At 46.2% G+C, this 9,085-nt stretch overlaps 1 pseudogene; it reads left to right on the plus strand.

Annotated features, from left to right (window-relative positions):
- The first annotated feature begins 5,677 nt into the window (after window positions 1-5,677).
- LOC144480080 (U2 spliceosomal RNA) lies at window positions 5,678-5,891 on the plus strand (annotated as a pseudogene).
- The last annotated feature ends 3,194 nt before the right edge of the window (window positions 5,892-9,085 follow it).

A 9,085-nucleotide genomic window follows, 5' to 3' on the forward strand; every position in this document is an offset into this window, starting at 1 on the left:
TTTGAAGTTTGGGATAGAGATCACAAACAACCCTTGACCTTGGAACACTACAGCAATGGGTTGGGAGAACATCTGCAATTGGATCTTCCAGATTCAGTATCATCGAGGAGGTCCACTTTCCAGCCTGAAGGTCCATCCTTTTTTCAGGAAAAATGTAAAAAAAAGTTTATTTATTAATTGCAAGTAGGCTTACATTGACACTGCAATAAAGTTACTGTGAAAATCCCTGAGTCACCACACTCCAGCACCTGTTCAGGTACACTGAGGGAGAATTTAGCGTGGCCAATGCACCTAACCAGCACGTCTTTTGGACTGTGGGAGGAAACTGGAGCACCTGGAGAAAACCCACACAGACACGGGGAGAATATGCAAACTCCGCACAGACAGTAACCCAAGCTGGGAATCGAACCCAGGTCCCTGACGCTGTGAGGCAGAACTGCTAACCACTGTGCCACCCAGACGTCCAGCTTCTTTCTTCAATGATAGGTCAGTGAAGTTGGGCGACTTTTCAATATGTCATCTGGCCTGCCCCACCACGGAATATGACTCTGAACCTCTGGGTGAATAACTGAGGTTGGAGGCAAGTGGGAAAAATGGAAATAAAATACATTTTTAATGAAGATATATCACATCCCTGCAGCAATCTTGATCAGGTGGGCTATGACCACCAAATTGTGATCTATAAGAGGTCTACTGTGTTCCTTAATCCAAACATTCAACTAGGGATCCACAGAACTTGATACCTAGAAAGTGTAGAATAAATGAACTGTGATATTTTTGATGTGATATTTTCATGTTACGTTGTCTTCTGAAAGCTAAAGAAATAGGGAATACATGTCAGCATCATAATTTCAGAGGGAGGTACTTTGAGAATATATTTCAGACAGAGCGCTTGATAAAAGGATTCCACCTTTTTGAGCGATGATTATTTTTGATGAATTAGCTAGAATTTTTGCCAAGGCCTATTGGTTAACAGTTGGTGAGTTAATTAAGCTAGGGAATCAAAGTAAACATCAGTGATTGGAATTCTGCTGTATTCTATTTTTAGCACATTGTTTATCATATCTGTGTCAAACTTTAGAATTTGTTGTTCTGACAATGTCCAGAAAGTTGTTCAATTTTGTTCTAACCATTGTTAACATGGGAGTTTCCATCTCCAGGTACCAAAAGTGAAAGCATTGGAACGTAAAATTATACTTCTTTGTTTATTAACATCGGATCTCTTTCCCCCCTCCAGCCAGTCAGTGCCAGCAATTCCCCTTCCCCCGGACATTGGACCCCTTCCCCCACCCCCTCTCCTCACAGCCATTTCTCGTACGCCCACCACCCCGCCCCCAACCAAAAGGCCATTGCCGGTATCCCCAGCTCCCACAGCTGCTCTCACCCCGCCACCCCACCACAAATAAATAAATCTCCCTTTCCCCATGAGGCTCCCTCTTTGGTCCACCCATGACACTGCCCCCTGGCACAGGTTGGCATGGCCAGGTTTGCATGGGCACGGTGCCAACCTATGCCAAGGGGCAGTGCCAGGGGGCCATTTCCAGGGCAATGTCTGGCCATATCCTTCTCCCTGGTGGCGACTGTACTCAGTTTTATACTTCCGGGGGTGGGCGTTCTCCATGACAGGTTCACGTCTGGTTTAACTTGTTGTAAACTGTGCCGATGTGGGGTCAATGTACGGTGAGGGAGTGGTTAATGAAATGTTTATTAATTTACACACTTAAATCAGGTTCATGCCCGTTCTGGGCATTAAACTGATTATGTTACCGCAGAGGGGGCGGTGAAAATCGGGAGTCGCGATTGCGTCGGCGTGGTCCGCGACATCTGGGGTTTCGCTGAACCCCAAGCCCCTGCCGCCATTTCTGTGGACGGAGAGAGTGGGCTCAAGATCGTTCCTTCTGTTTACAACTTGACTAAAATTGAGGGAGTTTTCATAAAGGATGATAGTGCTAACCATAGTGTTCAGCACCATGGTATCATTCAGCGAAGGGAATCGTTCTTACCTCACACACTAAAATTGACCTGAGTGTCAAGGGGATTAGCAGGGTAAATGTGTGGGGTTACGGGAATAGGGCCTGGGTGGGATTGTGGTCAGTACAGACTCGATGGGCCGAATTGCCTCCTTCTGTACTGTAGGGATTCTATGATTCTATGATAATACTGTTGCATTGTTTCAATTTTAGATAATTAATTGGCATGAAATTTACATTGATAATTTAGTGAAGCAGAAAAGTAGAAGATGAGTGTCTGGTTCCTGATTTACTTTCATTTATTCTAAAGCATATACACTTAGAGGATTTTGGTCCCTTTGGAATACTGCTGCAGTTTCGCTGGGAATGACAGAACCTATGGATCTATCTTTGCCCTATTAAAGTTTGGGGAAGGGAGATCATGGCCGGAATTTTATCGCCCCACCCTTCAGGAGAATCAGATCGGATGAAGGGCGGGTCACGGGAAGGTTCGTTGGCCTCGGGCAGGATTTTACAGTTCCGAGCGAGGCCGTAACATTCCATCCGATGAAACTGCAGCTATCCTGAGTCACCGTGAACACGCAAAAACTGGTGAGTAGTTCTAAAGAAGACATTTGTTAGTCTAATTACGGCCTTTGGATTCAAGGTTGCCACTGGACCAGCTTCTTGTCATGTATTAAAATGGAGAATATTTTCAAATTCTTGTTGGATCAGGCACAGCTTCTCTATAACCATACCAACGTGCGCCGCCAGTTCCTGTGTCACAAAGGATAGACCCACCTGATACCTCGCTTTGTGCCTCCCCAGTAGCTCGCCGCTGAAGATAATTTGGGTTTCAGTTGTCTTCAGTTTTTGTTTCGTTATTCGTTCATGGGACGTGGCGATCACTTGCGGTGCCAACATTTATTGCCCATCCCTAATTGTCCTTGAGGAGATGATGATGTGCTGCCTCCTTGAGCTGCTGCAGTCCATATGTTTTAGGATCATGCACAGTGTCGCTAAGAAGGGAATTCCAGGATTTTGATCCAGGAACAGTGAAGGAATGGGATATAATCCATGACCACCACTTCCTCCCAGGGACCAGTGCCTCCACTTGTGGATGCTGGTAACCCTACACCGTCTGGGGTGCCATGTGTCACCTGAATGGGTTGCCTATCATTGACATCCTAGCCATGGCAAGCAGGAAGAGCATTTGAGGTGGGTGTGCAGGGGAGGGGGGATGGTGGGGGGCAGGTGGCCATTGCAGACCCTTGAGCCATTATCATGGGTGCTACTACTGCATTGCCTTCCAGGTATGTGTTGCGGTTCAGGCACATGGGGCAGTCCATGCAGTGCGAGGGGCTGTGTCAACACCTGGTGAGCTCCCTTACTTGAGGCAACAGCTGCCAGACCTGTGGAGTCCTCAAGCAGCACATGCCACTCTCCTCCCCCCACTTCCCCAAAAACCCCAGCACTCAATGGACTTTCCCACCTGGCGAGGCTAGCATTTATTGCCCTTGAACTGAGTAGCTTGCTGGGCCATTTCTGAGGCCATTGCTTGGTTCTGGAGTCATAAGTAGGCCAGATCAGGTAGGGATGGCAGATTTTCTTCCCTAAAGGACATTAGTGAACCAGTTGGGCTTTTATGACAATGGACAATGGTTATCATAAGACTCCTGGTTCAAGGTTTTTATTGAATTTAATTCCACTATCTGCCGTGGTGGGATTTGACCCTGGGTCTCCTGAGCATGACCCTGGGTCTCTAGATTAGTAATTGAGTGACAATACCACTACGACACTGCCTCTCCTAATCCCATCAAACTCTGGCAAATGCCTAATTGCTAAGTGGAAATGTATGATGTTTGTGAGGCACTGGATGGTGCTTGAAACAGAAAATGAGCATGATGGCCAACATAACTGCTTGGTCACATAATGCTGTCCACAACAACTACTAAAGATGGTTTAGAAATCTTACCTTCATGGGAATAGGAGAAGCAGTAATGTTCCTCTGGGCCCCACCAGGAATGCACGTGTTCCTCCGGCACACTCCACTCCTCCATTCCATGATAAGACTCGCACAGTGACTCCTTTCCTACAGATCAGTGGGCAGCCTCTCGGCCAGTGCTTGCTATCAAGGCAGCTGGATCTTTCCAGCAACCCCCTCACTCCCACTCCACACCAACAGTCTATGGCGACTTTACAGCCAAAGTGGAAGAGCAGCTGATCTCTGGAATTCAAAGGAGGCCTTGCAATTAAAATATGCTACGTCTCTGATGAAGCCTCCTGCCAGCAGTAACAGCCTTAATGTCTTTGTAAGGGAAAGGATAGTGCCCTCTGGTTTGCAGCGATCGTAAAATGTGATTAGCCCATTAACAGGAGAAGAGTGGAGGAGTTTATTGTTTTTCGTGTTACTAACAGTGATGTGAAATCAATTGAACCTCACTGAAAGGTGTATTTTGTACAGTCCTGGATCCCATGTACTTATGACTTGATGGCTTTACAGTTCAATTGGTGTCATTTGAAAGTCTCCACCTTATAGAAGATAAAATGAGCAAAAGTGGGGACAAGTGTGAGATCACAGTATTCAGTAAGTACAATGGCTTGTAGAAAATGCACAGGAACAATTGTGTAGAATAGTGGAGAAAATAATACAGGGCAAGGTTTTTTAGCTAGGCAACATGATATGGGACATTGCATTGTGACAAGACAGGGGCAAAACTAGAATACCATTCTGCAAAACCATTCTTTATATTTAACCAAGCATCACAATCCAGCCCAATCCAGAGGATGATTAATGAATGGATATCAGAAAATTAATCATTTTTAAAGTCTCCTCAAAAGCCTACAAATGAGCACAATCAACTTCCAACAGTAATTCATTTGATCTGGGACATGTCCTGTTTTGCAAGTCGTAGGCCGGAATTCTCCCACCCCGCCCGCCAGGGGCAATTGTAGTGTGCGGGATGCGGACAATGTGAAGGCCCATTGACAGTTGGGCGGGAATTTCCGGCTTTTAGACCAGCGCGGCCGGAGAATTCGGCCCGTAGAGTCATAGACATATACAGCACTTCAAAAACAGACCCTTCAACCCAATTCATCCATGCTGACCAGGTTTCCTAAACTGAACTAGTCCCATTTGCCTGCGTTTGGCCCGTATCCCTCTAAACCTTTCCTATCCACAATGCAATACAAATGTGTTTTAAACTAGTGCAAACGATCACGGAAGCACAAGTTGCATCAAACATAATATGTGTTTGAAATTCTGCAATTGTTTCCACTGGTTTGGCGAATTGTGGTCAAACTGTGCCAAAAAACAAAATCACTGAACAGAAAATTATGGTCTTTTTGTATCTTTGTTAAATAATATTAACGTTTGCCAAAATAAACTCCCAGCAATCCAGGACATCTCAATATATCTTGTGACATTAGACCATATTACAACAGCGTCTGAAAAATGGTTATGAGTAATATTAAATTATTGCAAAATGTTTGGGCTGGCTGCCTCCCAAATAATAATTCTTTTGTCCTCGTCACCAAAGCCTGTCCACCATCGACAAGGTGCAAGTCAGGAAGGTGATGGAATACCCTCCATTTGCCTGGAGGAGCACAGTTTCAACAATAGTAAAAACATTCGACAATATCACAGACAAGGCAGCACCTTGCTTGGCATCTTATCTACCAACTTAAACATTCTCCCCCTCTACCACTGGAGCGCATTGACATCAGTCATCGCTTCTCGGCCTTTTGGCTAAGACCAAGTGTCAGTTCAAACCCAAGATGGGGTGCAATGCCTTATCTTGTCAGCTTAGATCTTGTTTGTCTCTCTTGTGGGATTTAATTGGATTTTAAATTTGTTTTTTGGAGCAAGCAAGGAATGGATTTGGGTTTGCCCGGTACACTCCAAGCATTGGCCTTGTAACTTTAAGGATTAAGTCAAAATAATTTTTTAAAACTCAGTCTATACTACATACAAAATGCAAAGCAGCAACTCACTAAAGTTCCTTTGACAGCATCTTCCAAACCCACAACCTCTACCACTTAGAAGGGCAGCAGGTGCATGAGAATACCACTACCTGCAAGTTCCCTCCAGTTCACAAGCCATTCTGACTTGGAACTATGCCATTCCTTCACTGTCAGTGGTTCAAAACGCTGGAAGTTCCTCCCTAACAGCATTGTGGGTGTACTTACATCACATGGGCAGGAACTGTTCAATAAGGCAGCTCAGCACCACCTTCTCAAGGGCAGTCAGAAGAGTCTACAAACATCCACTCCCTCCACCACCGACACTCAGTAGAAGTAGTGTGTACTATCTACAAGATGCACTGCAGCAATTCACCAAAGATCCTTAGACAGCACCTTCCAAACTCACAACCTCTAAAAGGACAAAGGCAGCAGATACCTGGGAATATCACCACCTGCGAGTTCACCTCCAAAAACAGAGAATGAAAGAAATTCAAGATGGGTAACAAATGCTGGTCTTGCCAGCAAAGCCCACATCCCATGAAAGCATAATGAACAATGGGTGGAAATTGGTTGAAGTTTATTTATTATTGTCTCAAGTAGGCTTACATTAACACTGCAATGAAGTTACTGTGAGTCGCCACACTCCGGCGCCTGTTCGGGTACACTGAGGGAGAATTTAGCATGGCCAATGCACCCAACCAGCACATCTTTTGAACTGTGGGAGGAAACCAGAGCACCCGGAGGAAACCCACACAGACACGGGGAGAACGTGCAGACTCCACACAGACAATGACCTAAACTGGGAATCAAACCTGGGTCCCTAGTGCTGTGAGGCGGCAATGCTAACTACTGTGCCACCGTGCCACCCTTTACCACATGTTCCACATGTTCTTGCTGCCAGCAGCCAGCAGCAGGATCTTCCAGTCCCGTTGTTGTCAATGGGGTTTCCTGTTAAATGCACCCCTCATTACGGCGGGAGTGCACTGTTCGTGGAATCAAAAGATCCCGCTGGCATAAATAGCCAGAAAGTTCCACCCATTGTAGCATGAGAGACAAAGAGCCCCATTCTACCATTGCGTCGTGTCTGTTTACAGGCACAAAAAACTTGGTAAAGTCGGGCGTGAGGCCATTAACACGATCCACGCCCACATCCACGCAGATGCCCACTTTATTTACCAATGCATTTGCATGCATTTAAATTGAATTAATGGGCTGCCTGCCCAACTTTACCAGCATTTCCCCCTTTACCACCGTGTTCGCGCGTCCAAATTCGGGGCAAAACAGACCTACTCGGCAAAGGTCTGTTTCGGGTACTCCAGCTTCTGAAGAGATAAGTTCAGAGCTTCAAATGGCTCAGATTTGATGGTGGGCGGCGGGGGGGGGGTGATCATTTTCTGGTGGGGGGGGGGGAGGAGGAGGCAGGTCAGATATATCTCTGGTGGGGGGAGGGAGGGGGTGGGGGGGGGGGGGGAGGAGGGAGGCCTGATCATTCTCTGGTGGGGCGGGGAGTGAAGACGGGACCGCTGCCACTCTGCGGCGATCGGTGGGGGCGAAGGGGGGCAGAGGGTCGTGATCGGTCTGGGTAGCAGGGTGGGTTGGGGAGGTGGATAAGGGGACAGTTATGTTGTGGGGGGTGGGGTGATATCTGTGGGGGCCATCGCTCCTGCTTTTCGCTCCCGGGCCGCTTTATCTGTTTTTTGCAGCGCAGGAGCGATGTGACAGGGGCGCGTTTTTCAAACATTTTTCTCACTGCGCGTGCGCAGTTCAAAGTTCCGATCCTTGCAGCAGCGTTTTGGGCGCGATAAGCCCCGCCCACAGCACGATTCAGACCCGCGATTTTTTTTTCAGTTTAAGTGCATTTGGGGGCGTCCGAGAACAAGTTTCCAAGTCGGATCTGAATTGTGCCCAGATTCAGCAGGTAGAATGAAAATGGTAAAATCGGGCCCATAGAATCGGTTGTTATGTGGTAGATGAGAACTCAAAACACAGCAGTACTAACTTTGCATTGTGGAATCTAATTAACTGTCAGAGAATGCATTGTCGGGAAGAATGATAGATTGTTCAAGGCAGCCAATTCATATTGCTCTTTCAAAACCACCAAGAAGCAAAAGATAAATGGGAAATGAAAAGAGAAGGTCTTATTTACTGATTCATGCAACCCATAAAATGTGCAGGGCTCCTTACTCTAATGTCAGGATAAGCAATGATAAATCCAGCAATGATAAATCTGACTGACAGCAAAAGGGAATATGTCACTGGGAAAGCAGCATCAATAGTTATGTATATAGCAAAAAGCACTGCACTACAGGGGAATGGGAAGGAACAGCAGGGCGGGGATATAATGGCAAGGGCTGGGTATAACATCAGGGGTTAGACATAATGATGCTCAGAAGGATGTTACAGCAAGGATGAGCTGTATTGGTTGGGCTGGTATGCACGGAAGGGGGTTGAGTTGTTACAGTCAGAACAAGGAATGTGTTCCTTTATTTTATATTGTGTTCACAAGCATGTGCTAGTAAGGCTGAGATATAATTTATTGTCTAAATTCCAAAGTTGCATGTGACAGATTGTTCGTAATCATAGAATCATATCATAGAATCTTGGAACCCCAACAGTGCAGAATGAGGCCATTCAGCCCATCGAGCCTGCACCGACAGCAATCCCACCCAGGCTCTATCCCCCGTAACCCCATGTATTTACCTTGCCAATCACCCTGACACTGAAGGGCAATTTAGCACGGCCAATCAACCTAACCCACACAGCTTCAGAGTGTGGGAGGAAACTGGAGCACCTGGAGGAAACCCACGCAGACACGGGGAGAATGTGCAAACACCACACAAACAGTCAGCCAAGGCCAGAATTGAACCCGGGTCCCTGTCCCTGTGAGGCAGCAGTGCTAACCACTGTGCCACCATGCTGCACTTCACCTTGTAGAATTAGCTGTCTTTCTATCAAGAAAAGAAAGCCAATTTAAAATAATTGGGTTAATACTTCTGTTAAAATAGGAAATTCCAAAATATTGTAAACATTGATGAGAGTAGTTCCTCTTAGTCAGAAGTTCAAGTGCAGAACAGAAGGTGCCAGATGAAATGTAAACCCTGATTCTATCAGTTCCTCCTCGAGTGGAATATAACATCTCAGTAATATTGAGAGAAGAGCTGAGGAGCTCTCCT

The sequence above is a fragment of the Mustelus asterias genome, chromosome 27 (assembly GCF_964213995.1).
Source record: "Mustelus asterias chromosome 27, sMusAst1.hap1.1, whole genome shotgun sequence".
Taxonomy (NCBI): domain Eukaryota; kingdom Metazoa; phylum Chordata; class Chondrichthyes; order Carcharhiniformes; family Triakidae; genus Mustelus; species Mustelus asterias.